This window comes from Schistocerca serialis, chromosome 4, assembly GCF_023864345.2.
Source record: "Schistocerca serialis cubense isolate TAMUIC-IGC-003099 chromosome 4, iqSchSeri2.2, whole genome shotgun sequence".
NCBI lineage: Eukaryota > Metazoa > Arthropoda > Insecta > Orthoptera > Acrididae > Schistocerca > Schistocerca serialis.
Window position 1 is genome coordinate 667660028 of NC_064641.1, and position 13543 is coordinate 667673570.

Consider the following 13543-nt stretch of genomic DNA (forward strand, 5'->3'; position numbering starts at 1 on the left):
TGCAACACTACTTCAGACGGTAGTCGAGTCCATGCCACGTCGGCACTTCTGCTTGCTCGCGGTGACTCTACACGATATTAGGTAGGTGTACAAGTTTCTTTGGCTCTTCATTGTATATTATAATAAGAGAGACTGTGATAGAATAAAAATTATTGTAAGGAATTACAAAGTCAATGATAGTGAATCCCAAATTCTTAGATATTCTTTCTTGTCAAGTATTTTATACTTTAACAATTTTGAGTAGAAGTTGGTGTAGAAATGTGAGTTTCTGAGATTTGTAATTTCGTTTACGATATAATTTTTCCACTTTGGCCGTGAATGAATCCTGTGCCTTACAATCACTCCAACTCGCACGCTAAGCAATTTATGTCCATTGTGCAGTCCTAAGGACTTGAGAAATTCCAGCAGGACAATGCGACACCTTACACGTCCAGAATTGCTACAGAATGGCACCAGGACGACTCTTCTGAGTGTAATCACTTCCGCTGGCCACCAAACTTCCCAGACATGAACATTATTGAGCATATCTGGGAACCTTGCAATGTGCTGTTGAGAACAGTTATGCGTCACGGCTTTACTGTTAAAATTCCGAGAGCTACCAGACAGTCTGGCATCATATGGTTTTCTCCCACATACAATTCGCAAAGTGGCCATGACGGGAAAAATGAGTGAAATTAGAACTCATCGTTCTTCTCTCGCAAAGTTCGAAAAGCTGACAGGAAACAATGAAACAATTACAGTATGAACGAAAGTATGAAAGAAATGAAGGAATTGGGATACAATCATTGATGATATCAGTGCAAACAGTTATGGTGTGCCGAACATGCTGTTAGATTAATTTGTAATAACAACTGAGAAGTTCTGTCAGCCGGCACTGGCACTGGAACCAAGATGTCTTAGGCATTTGCAAGAAACTTGTGCCAAACTTCGGCACGAACCAAGACTTCCTGCATATCACGAATAGTAATCTTAACTTTCTTTGTTTGCTCCCCATCTACAGCCCATCCTTTCGTTCGCTAGAAAAATTCTTCATCAGCGACGTCATTAGTCTAGGTACAGCGTTCTCCATGACTAATGCTCTTTAGACTCGCTTACATTTAATTTTGGGAATTTGCTTCGCCAAAGTCGAAAGGAGCGTAACTCTTTTTCTCTCTGTAGAACTACACATAATTTGCCGTCAGTTGTTCTTCTACCTAAAATAGGTCTCTAGACAATAATACTTTTAATAATAATACTGTTCCCGGCTTCTCTAACTGCAGGACGTTTATTGGTGACAAATATTTTGTATAAAGTCAACTAATATTTTTATTGGCTTGTTCTCGGTTATTTGATGCTAATGAATTTGGATAATATTCTTCTTTCCGAGGGGGCCTGTCGTGCATTACTACTTATGAATGTTTTTATCTAGTCTGCTGTAAAATAGCCATTTGACTGTCAACCTCTTTAGTGTGGCTGTTTTTTTTCCTTAGACCAATTTTAAATCTTTTCACAAATTGCTAGTGTTATATGTGCAATTCCTTGCAACAGAATTTCTTCGATCACTGTATGGTGTTGAGGTCAGGAGGATTTTGTGAAGTTTTTCTGATATCGATACCTACTCGCTGGGTATACTGTAAATTCCGAACACAACTCGGTTCAAAACAATCTTTAGACACTACTGCGTAAATATAGCCTACTTTTCGTTAGGCCTTTCCGTTCTTACACTGGGTGTCCTTCCCAAAGGGTCTTTGGTGTTTCGCCAGATACCTGCAATTTCGTTTTTTAGATGTGTAGCTGCAGTCAGCGCAAAAAAGTACTGCTCATCAACTTTTTCATGCGCGGTCTATTATCTATGATAGACAACGGCCTTGCCGCAGTGGATACACCAGTTCCCGTCAGATCACCGAAGTTAAGTGCTGTCGGGAGTGGCCGGCACTTGGATGGGTGACCATCCGGGCCGTCATGCACTGCTGCCATTTTTCGGGGTGCACGTAGCCTCATGATGCCAATTGAGGAGCTACTCGTCCGAATAGTAACAGGCTCCGGTCAAAGAAAACCATCATAACGACTGGGAGAGCGGTTTGCTGACCACATGCGCCTCCTATCCGCTTTCTCAGCTGAGGATGACACGGCGGTCGGATGGTCCCGATGGGCCACTTGTGGCCTGACGACGGAGTGCCGCTGGGTGCTATTATCTACGAAAGGCGACGGTATAATTCCATATACAAATAAATTCATTTTTAAAGCGGAATTTTGCGTGCCTATTCAGTAGTGCGGTCCCAAAACAGCTTAGTTTATATGTATTAACAGGAGTATTAAAACATGAAGAATAAATGGTAATCCAGCAGCAAGAACACCGCCCTGTGCAGCCGGGCAGACTGCTACCGCCATGCAGGAGCGCTACTGAAATAATAGACAAACCTTCTCAACCCGATAAGTTTCGCTTCGTTTCCTCCTCCCGTTCTGCGAAGTTCCCTTTCTTTTTCAGGAGTATACATTGATCTTCTAAACAGTACAGCTACTGATGCGTATATTTGTATCTCATCGCAATTAAAGGATGTGGACGAGTCCACTCCTCCTGACCCATGGGATGACCATTTAAATTAAGTTTTCACCGGAATGGTAGCTATATGCGAGCTGTCTAGAATATTCGACAAGCCACGTTGGAACTTCCACGCATAGCCGTACCGAGGTGGTCCTGCACCCTTGACAGAACTGCCAAGGCTGCTCCAGATGCAAAAAAAGTAAGTAAACTGTTAATTTCAAAAGTAATCGCCGTAACTGGTAATATATGTATCCTACTGTGGGAAGGGTGGGTGTTCCCACATGTTGCCAAGATCGTTTGGACTAGGCTGCGTAAGTTTCGCTGGAAATCGCCTACACATTCTTCGAACAGTTCCGATCTCTGACGATGCGATTTCTATATTTTTGGAGCCCTGAAGAAAGATATTCGCGGCCGTTGATTTGCTTCGGTCGAAAAGCTACACGCCTGGGTACAATAGTGGTTCCGTATGCAACGAAAACCATTTTTCCTTGAAAGTACTGAAAATCTTATCTCACAGTGGGATAAATTTAATTAGTTATGGCGATCATTATTCAGACAATAGCCAGTTTTCTTACTTTTTCCTCCCGTGTCTCGTTCTCGTTTGACTTAACTCCTCCCGAATAGGCCATGAAGGCCCAGGGTCCTGACCGGCCACCGTGTCATCCTCATAAGCGTCACTGGATGCGGATACGGAGGGGCATATGGTCAGCACACCGCTCTCCCAGCCGTATGTCAGTTTTCGAGACTGGAGCCGCTACTTCTCAATCAAGTAGCTCCTCAGTTTGCCTCACAAGGGCTGAGTGCACCCTGCTTGCCAACAGCGCTCGGCAGACCGGATAGTCACCAGTCCAAGTGCTAGCCCAGTCCGACAGCGCTTAACTTCGGTGATCTGACGGGAACTGGTGTTACCACTGCGGCAAGGCCGTTGGCTATATTAGGAGGCTGTAAAATGAAAATACCACAGCGTACGAAAGAAGCTGCTGTTCCAGTACGTGTGTTGAGGTCTCAGACTTGCAGTTGGAGGGACATAGGCACACCACCATATAACGACAGAGCGAGTACGTGCGCGCTTCGACCGTCCATTGCGCTCTGTCGTCCTGAGAACAGATAAATAAAAGTTGCAAAGAAGAGCAAGTGGGTGTAATGGGTTTGTTTACTGAGGAATGACTCAATCTATTGCAATTTATTGCTACGAATTTAGACCAGTTATCTGGAAACTCTAAACATATCATACATATTCAATAACCATAGTACCATACGATGTTTTATTATTACGTATGTAGTAGTAAATCATGTTAATAGCAACAATTGGTAGCCTTAACGTAGAAATGAAAAAGAACATTTGAAAAATAAGAACGAATCAAAAAGACAGACAAAAAATAAAAGGAATCAACTCAATGAATTAACTCAAATTCCAAGTGAATAAGTTCAGCTTCTATTACTAGATATGTTAGAAGAAATCGAGGTTTGTCGAGTAACTACAGCTATATCTTCTTCTAAACCTATTGTTGCTACGCTATTGTACATCGCCACGCTGGTATGTGTGTGCCTCGGCAATCCTCGAGTCTATCATTCCCGTCTGGGCGGCCGTAGCAGTCTTTTCTTTTTCTTTTTTTCCTTGTTAACATGAGTTTATGTATTTGAAGTTTCTCTTACTTAAATTTATATATGACAATCGTTATCCATACTTGAGGAAACGCTTCTGGTGACCTGTTGACATTATTTTGATATCCAGAGCGTCCACTTGATCTCACAGACTAAAAGTTAAGCAGTTGCCTTTTAAATACTCAATTTAGTATCATATTGACTGTAGCTCACACGTTTTGGTCACTTACAATTGTTTTCAGATTGCAGTCTAGTTACCAGCAGTCTCTCTCTCCCTGACAAAATGGGCATCTGAGAACGATCTTTCTCTCCACATTTACAGACTGATGTGTTACAACATCCGCTCGATGCAGATGTTTATGATATGGAACGTGACCCGCTAATATGTGCACCATACCTCGATTAGGGGAAATATCGTGCTCTTTGAGCTTGTTCCCGTTGCTTGGGAGTATGCCTTGCAGAGCTCCAAGAATCACAGTCACACTTCCATTCATCTAGCTTACTGACGTCTTCCATCAGTAACATACGTTTCTGCGATCTTGTACACACCATCGTATTGCTCACGTTCCAACCAATACAGCGCTACTCTCTAACGTACCACGACATCCATCGGACGTTCCGAGGATCGCCAGTAAACCCTCTATAGGTGTAGTGCTAAAGCCACCGGTGAGCCTCAGCAGTACGGTCTGCCAAATTCGTCGCAGTATTGTCCTGTAGCTGCCTAGTCTAAGGTGGTGCGCCCAGAAGCTGACAGCGAAGCCCACAATGGCGTTCAAGATAGCTGTTTGATATGACCGCGCCACAAGCAACGGTAATTTGACAGCGGTGCCAGCAAAGGCAGTCTTATGCATAATATTGCCCGCTTTATAAGTAACATATTTTACGTGCTCTAGAAAGTTTATTTTCTCGTCCAGAAGAATGCCTAAGCATCTATAGGCAGCGTTGCGTTTTAGAGGTATTCGCTCAAGCCACAGGGAAGGATTTCTGGCAAGAGAAAGTCCCCTTCAGAAGTATGTATGTAGTTTTACGAACAGCTACAGTCAGTTTGTTGCTCCTGCTCCATTGCTGTATCTGAACAAGCACACCAGTCACCTTTGCCTCAAGTGTTGCCCTGGAGTTTGCAGACTCAGCTACTAGGATGTCATGTGCGTATGCAGCAATACCTTCAGTAGCATCTGCCTCGTCTAACAGATCTAATAACTGCTCAGTACTAAAGTCCCACAACAATGGACCGCTTATGGAGCCTTGAGGGCAGTCCTTGGCAAACTTTTGGATCACTTTTCTCTGCCACGCTAGGCCCACTACAATAACATACAAAGCTCTCATACAGACATTTGGGGCCCCCGAGATCTCGAAGGCGTGCGAACATCGCAGGCCACCATAGAGTGTCGAATGCGCCTGCGATGACAATCATGAGCGCGACTGCGCACTTCCTTGTCGGATTTTACACAATCTGAAGAGCCCTAGTAAGCTCATCATCTATGGATATATCTATTTTGAATCCATACGGACAATGGTTTAGACCCAGTAGCTCCCTGTGCGCCTGCAACCGATCACAGAGTAGACGTTTCTGTACTTTGGCCAAGACGTTTACAAAGCAAATAGGTCTATAGCTTTTCGGTGGTGCCGGGACTTTGCCCTTTCCTCTTTTCACTGATCCAGCTGTTTTCCATATCGCCGGGATACGAGCTGTTTGGAATGCCTCTTTCAGTGATACTGCAAATGTGGCTCTATCAGTGAATCTACCTACCGCACGACCACAGGGTAAAAGCCATCCAGGCCAGGTGCCTTCCCAGTTTTGAGCTTGAAAATTGTGATAGCAACTTCTGCTACAGATAAACAATATTACAGATAAACAATATTACACAGATACAGATAAACAATATACAGATAACAGATGAACAGATAACGGATAAACAATATTACACATAAGAAAATTGAAAATAAAACGATATACTTATCTTTGTGTCGGTGACTGCACAATAATTTTAGAGTGATGAATAATAAATAAGATTATAGTTGTTCCTCATAAATTATTAACAGTGCACAAACTATGAATTGGAAATAAAGGAAAGGGCTATAAACAAGTAATGAGAACACTTTCTTCCCAAGAATTACGTTTTTTTATAGTTTCGAATTCCTTGCTTTGGTTATGATATTCAAATAAAATTCAGTAGCCGCGTCGTATTCTGTCGGCAGGATAGCTGAATTTGACTATCTGCCTCACATACTCGACCATATATAGTTTTTTTAAATTGTGTTTAACTTGTTGAAACCACGTTGACAAGATGGTGCTCTCACTGGAATTGTCATAAATATACTGAAAGCTGTTTCATTGAATGGGTAAGGATTTTTAGCATGTTGCAGCCTCGTCACCGACTGTGATAGACTAATGTTTTGGGGAATCAGCCTCAGTTGCACAAATTTTCTGGTCTTAACCAGGTTTCGGCTAAATTAATCTAGCCTTCTTCAGAATCGTAAAATTACTATAACATGACAGAGTAAGGCATGGATAAAGATATCGTAACCCATACTTCGGAAAAGAACTTGCAAATGTCGAAATAGAGGGCAGTGTATGTTTTCTTCATCAGTGCTATCTTCTGTCATTTGTAAGCAGCTGCTCTGATATTCCTGTTATAGACGACACTAAAATCTTATGCATATTTTTTAAAATAAAGAGCTCTCATTTCAGGCGTTCCTGAGAGGAAGTGAGATGAAATGTTTTATGTGAGATCTGGCTCCCGTTTCACTTTTCATCCTATAAAATAATTTGAAGCACTATGCCTTAGACAGTTTGACTCCACTCCTCAGCTGACAGACATCGACAAAAATCGCAAACCTTCGGTCAGGTAGCATACTTGCTTCAGCACCCACTCTCCCACTACGACATCCTACAACACCGTAGTGAAGTTGCAGCAAAAATTCCGCTGCTGAACATGAGCTAGCTGTATAGGCGGCAGCGCTTTGTTGGCATACAACCCGTGTGAGATCTGTTCGGAATTAATTTCTTTGTTATGATACTTGGACGAAATGACACTGTGACAACAGCGGTCCTTATGGTCCCGGGTCGAGCTAAAGGCTTCTTCTCACAGGGAGAGTATACGAACACGCGGGGCAAGTGAACTGAAGTGTGTCTCCCGGTTAGTTCTTAAACCGTTTTTCGATCCTTTTTTTCTCCGTGGTCAGTTGTTACGCCTCCCTCAGCGCCTTGGACTTTGGCAGGGGCCCATCTCGCCAAGGCCTCGATACGGCACTACCTCCACGTAAAACAGCCCCGACAGATGCCAAAGTCGCTGCTGATCACCAGGCCGATTTCCCTCGCACCTCCGGTACAATGAATTGTGCCATCAGCTCAGTTTGTGTGTGGATCGCTTGAATGAACTGGAAATTTTCCTTTGCGTATTTGCGAGCCTTGTATCAATGATTTATTCTTTTATTACTTAATATTTACAGTCGGTAATGAGCGTGGACGGGGAAATAGAATATCATGGCCAAGTTGCAAGCTGAGATGGTAATGAGGCGGAGTTGTAGCCTATTCCTGAAGTTACCAAGTCTGTGCGCTGAGCAAGTAGTAAAGGAAACCAGGTTCTAGGGAAATATGCAAAAACTTTGAGCTTTGACGGTGACATTGTAATTCTAGCAGAGAAGGTAGAGACTCTGCAAGATCAGGTAAACCAAGTGGATAGTGATTATAAAATAAACACCAACAAAATTAAAATAATGGTAACGGAATGTGGTGGATGTAAACCAGAGGATGATGAATTTACCAGGCTAAGATACGGAACACAAGGAGTAGCAGCTGAGTTATGCTCTTTGAGCTGCAAATTAACTTACGACGACTGTAGTAGAGAAGAAATAAAATTGCGACTGGCAATAGCGAGAAACGCGTTTGGGATAAAAAGAAATTTATTAAATACGAGTCTTAGAAATCTTTTCTGAGTCCGTCGTTGTAGAGAAGCGAAACTTGGACGATAAACAATTCAGGAAAGAAGTGAGCAGAAGCATTAGCGGGAAGAGAATTCGGAGGATCTGATGGGTGTATCGAATGGGGAAAAAAAGAACTTTATGCCACATCTTGGTGAAGAAGGAAAGGTTTAATGACACTTCGTTAGAAATCAAGAAACGGCCGAATTGGTGGGGGGGGGGGGGGGGTAGTGCAGGGAGTAAGAGTTACAGAAGGTGGACCAACGCTTCACGGCATTGAGCGGGCTGAGATGTATTTGGGTTTGCTGTAGTTACACAGGGATGAAGAGGCTTGTACAAGACAGGCTCTAAAAATGGTCATGCAGACTGGACATGCCTTCTGGAGGCCACAGTGATCTGCATCAGTTGGGCCTTCCAAGATACAGATCGCTCCTCTTGAACACAGCTTTGACAGCAAAAACTTACCTGCAAAATTTCTAATTTATCACCAAATATCAGATTGTATCCAGAAATATGCGCAACTTATATAATCAGAACTACCGCGCATAATAACATACTGGAAGGAGTAACATTGACAAATGCATCTGGAGTGTTGCTTCCTTCGAGAAAAATTAATGAACTCAAAACGAACTGGATTCATCTTTCTTCTGCAACAAAACATTTAGTACAAACCTCTATGATAAATACACAACATAGATGATTAGATGAAAATGTTATCGAAAGGAATAACATGTATAACAATTGAAACAATTAGCCTATGGGCAATAAACAATTTAAGCTAATAATTGGTTCATCTGACAAAGACCTTTGGGAATAAGGGAGACGGGAATAAACATCATCTTTCGTATCATTAATAAAAAGAAACGATCACGATGTCCGCTCAGTGATTGATCTGACTTTGCCACAAGGCATAGGATATCACATGAAATTACCATATCTACCTGTGTCGTTAATGAGCCTCGGAAACCTTAACGAAGGTTCTCAAATCACGCGCCTTCCGAGCGATTGGTAACTTTCATTCCCGATAGCCTGTACTACAGATTCTTACCATGATTGAAACTGGAGGATGGAGTAGTGTTGATAGCTGCCAGCAGATCGGAGGCTAACACCAGGTACCTTGCAGAGCAGTGAACCAGAGCTCTTCGGAAGAGCTTTGTCCTCACTATTCGTAGGATCCATGTGTCTTTCCTAGAGCTACCTCCAGTCTACTGCCTCTGAAATCCTGATCCCGACTGCCCTTCGCAGAATGGTCTGCGCTCTGTTTTCGCCAATGTTCACCTCCACTGACAAGACTGCGCTAAATTTTCGCCAGTGAATACATTTCTAACAAAACTGGTAAATTCCCCCTCTACGAAGAAAAGTTATCAGCCAGGCATTGGCTCGTATTTCTGCAAGCACAGTTCCAAGAAGCTAAGCACAAAACTTCCATTCTTCACAGATACAATAATTTCAGCCAATCTACAGTTCCCCCACGTATGTAATTGTCAGAAAGTTGCTATCTACCACTCTCCAGAAAATTTGTAGGAGCAGCCAATGGTGTTCCTTCCCACCTTTTCTATGAGAGGCCATTCACCTTTTGTGGCGACAATGCCTTGATCCTACAAAGGTAGAACAGAAATTATAAAACGAGCTCAACTGTTGCTTCTCGCACATAAATGCCTGCTGTCCCATTGTCATGCCTTCCAGGAAGGCCCTGGTCACAGCAAGCAATCTCTGTAGACCGGGTCCGTAGCTCGTGGTCTCGCGATCGCGTTCTCACTTTCCGAGCACAAGGTCCCGGGTTCGATTCCCGGCGGGGTCAGGGATTTTCACCTGCCTCGAGATGACTGGGTGTTTGTGTTGTCCTCATCATTTCATCTCATTCATGAAAGTGGCGAGTTTGGACTGAGCAAAGGTTGGGAATTTGTCCGGGCGCTGATAACCGCGGAGTTGAGCGCCCCACAAACCAGACCGAACCAAACCAAACATATCACCATCATCATCTATAGATCGGTTCACAGACCCAAGTTTTCGCCATGGCTCATTACACCGGCGTTACAAGATGGAGTCTATACACCCTCAATCCGTGCTGAATAGTGTGTTCCGAGAAAGCAGTCGGTCAGCCCCTACCCAGAAGCTGCCTACTGACAATCCGACTGGCCAGCTGCCTGCCCTCTCCCTCCTGCCACCCACTAAGCTGGTCGCTGATCCGTCTGCTTGCAGGTAGCAGTCGGGGCAGGCATGTTGAGGTCAACCAGCAAACCGACGCACCCGGACCAAGGACCCAAACGCTGTGAAATAGCCCACACAAGAACGAACAGGATGGTGATAACCCGCTCGCCGCAAGGGTCGGTCATCTGGCCTCTGTAATGAGGCCTTAAACAAAAACATCCAGAGGCTTACTTGGCTTACAGTCCTCTTAGAACGGGTCCGATCTCCTCCAGTGTCTATCCTGGAGCTACACATCCGTGACTGTCCCTGAGTTCTGTTCTCAAGCCGGCCGGGGTGGCCGAGCGGTTCTAGGCGCTGCAGTCTGGAACCGCGCTACCGCTACGGTCGCAGGTTCTAATCCTGCCTCGGGCATGGATTTGTGTGTGATGTCCTTAGGATTAAATAGTTCTATGTTCTAGGGGACTAATGACCTCAGAAGTTAAGTCCCATAGTGCTCAGAGCCATTTGAACCATTTTTTCAGTTCTCAGATGTGCAGCTACAGATATTGTGTCCGGTAAGGAGAGAATATTAAAACGAGAAATAATGGTTAAATCGTTGCAGTAATTGAGTCTGGTCGGTATTAGGTAGGACTGATTTATTTAACCAGTACCGGAAAGTCCCAGATGCGAAAACGAGTCAAGGAAGTAAAATACAACTGAGAAAAGTCAGTCTGGAACAGACTGACGCGATCCATCTCTTGCGGAGAGCTGCAGCGAACCAGTTTTTAGACTGATGATCACAAGAACAACAACAATAACAAGATGTGTAACTGAGGACACTAGCTCTTTTCCAAGCCGTAGTAACCGTAAATGGAGCGGAGACAGGGACGCATTCATAGCGCAGTGCCTTGCGGCGTCTCGGTGTCTGTGTGGACGTAGAGTACAAGGTAATTCAGCTGTGTTCGGTGCGCTGTGTCCGGCGCTATTACAACGGACGGAGCCGCCGCTGAGAGGCCGGCGGCCGGCAATGCGGCAGCCATCTCCGCCTCCGCCTCCGCGTCCGCGTCCGCCGCCACGATATACAGCGGCCATAACCTCGGGGGGCGGGACAAACCGCTTTACGACCGTCTCCCAGCATGCGGCGACGCGCCGTCTGTTTCTCTGTGTCGGGGCAAATTATAACTTGTGCTCCGCAGGCCGCTTTTAATACGGTTTTGTGTGGCCGCCCGCCAGGAAACTCAATTTGTGCGGCCATCAGGAGGACCGCCGGACAGGACGGCCGCCGCCCGCCCTCCCGTTCTGCAGGCGGCGGTCTTTGCTCGCGTCTCGGCTGCCCTCCTACGTGGCGCTGGCGGTCCCTCCAGTTGCCAGCCAGGTACCGAACCTTCACGACCTGTTGCTCGCTCAGCCGCTACAGATTTACGACTGCAACCGAAGTGAAAACTCTGTTGAAAGACGTACGCTTCTCAGCAATTATAATCGAGACTTATTCATAAAATATCATTACTTTCCGATCCCTTTCCTTTATTTATTTATCTATTTTTTGAGAACCGTATACTCTTAGACTGGTTTGACGTACCTTTTTACACTACTGGCCATTAAAATTTCTACACCACGAAGATGACGTGCTACAGACGCGAAATTTAATGGAAAGGAAGAAGATTACTGTGATATGCAAATTATTAGCTTTTCACAGCATTCACACAAGGTTGGCGCCGGTGGCAACACCTATAATGTGCTGACATGAGGAAAGTTTCCAACCCATTTCTCATACGCAAACAGCAGTTGACCGGCGTTGCCTGGTGAAATGTTGTTGTGATGCCGCGTGTAAGGAGGAGACATGCGTACCATCACGTATCCGACTTTGATAAAGGTCGGTTTGTAGCCTATCGCGATTGCTGTTTACCGTATCGCGACATTGCTGCTCGCGTTGGTCGAGATCCAATGACTGTTAGCAGAATATGGAATCGGTGGGTTCAATAGGGTAATACGGAACGTCGTGCTGGATCCCAACGGCCCCGTATCACTAGCAGTCCAGATGACAGGTATCTTATCCGCATGGCTGTAACGAATCGTGCAGCCACGTCCCGATCCCTGAGTCAACAGATGGGGACGTTTGCAAGGCAACAACCATCTACACGAACAGTTCGACGACGTTTCCAACAGAATGGACTATCAGCTCGGAGACCATGGCTGCGGTTACCTTTGACGCTGCATCAGAGACAGGAGCGGCTTGTGATGGTGTGCTCAACGACGAATGGCAAAACGTCATTTTTTCGGATGAATCCAGGTTCTGTTTACAGCATCATAATGGTCGCATCCGTGTTTGGCAACATCGCGGTGAACGCACATTGGAAGCGTGTATTCGTCATCGCCATACTAGCGTATCACCCGGTGTGATGGTATGGGGTGCCATTGGTTACACGTCTCCGTCGCCTCTTGTTCGTATTGACGGCACTTTCAACAGTGGACGTTACATTTCAGATGTGTTACGACCCGTGGCTCTACCCTTCATTCTATCCCTGCGAAACTTTACATTTCAGCAGGATAATGCACGACCGGAAGTTGCAGGTCCTGTGCGGGCCTATCTGGATACAGAAAATGTTCGACTGCTGCCCTGGCCAGCACATTCTCCAGATGTCACCAACTGAAAACGTGTGGTCAATGGTGGCCGGGCAACTGGCTCGTCACAACACGCCAGTCACTACTCTTGATGGACTGTAGTATTGCGTTGTAGCTGCATGGGCAGCTGTACCTGCACACGCCATCCATGCTCTGTTTAACTCAATGCACAGGCGTATCAAGGCCGTTATTACGGCCAGAGGTGGTTGTTTGGGGTACTGATTTCTCAGGATCTATGCACCCAAATTGCGTCAAAATATAATCACATGTCAGTTCTAGTATAATATATTTGTACAATGAATACCCGTTTATCATCTGCATTTCTTATTGGTGTAGCAATTTTAATGGCCAGTAGTGTATTTTCTAGTACCTTACGCTAATTGTTTCATGAGGATGGGAACAAACGACTTATGGCGTCCACAAGGTTCCATTTTGGGCCCATACTTTTCCTCCCATATGTGTTAATGATCTCTCGTTAATAACATTATCAGATTAGAAGTAACTCTTATTTGCAGCTGACACAACCTTGCAAAAATAGTAAAATAAATTTAGTTTTAGCAAGAGCTATTAAATTTGGCACGGACGCAAATAAATGACTTGTAGCTAATTCTCTGTAATTAAATGTTTCAACGAATTTTATGATGCATAACGTTACAAATTATTGTACTTAATGACATTGCAGCACAAAATTAGCATTCTGAAAATAACACAAATTTTTCCTTGTGATGTATCTGTGTT

At 44.6% G+C, this 13543-nt stretch overlaps 1 pseudogene; it reads right to left on the reverse strand.

The window, feature by feature from the left end:
- Positions 1-3336: 3336 nt before the first annotated feature.
- On the reverse strand, positions 3337-3454 carry LOC126476958 (5S ribosomal RNA; annotated as a pseudogene).
- Between the last annotated feature and the right edge of the window lie 10089 nt (positions 3455-13543).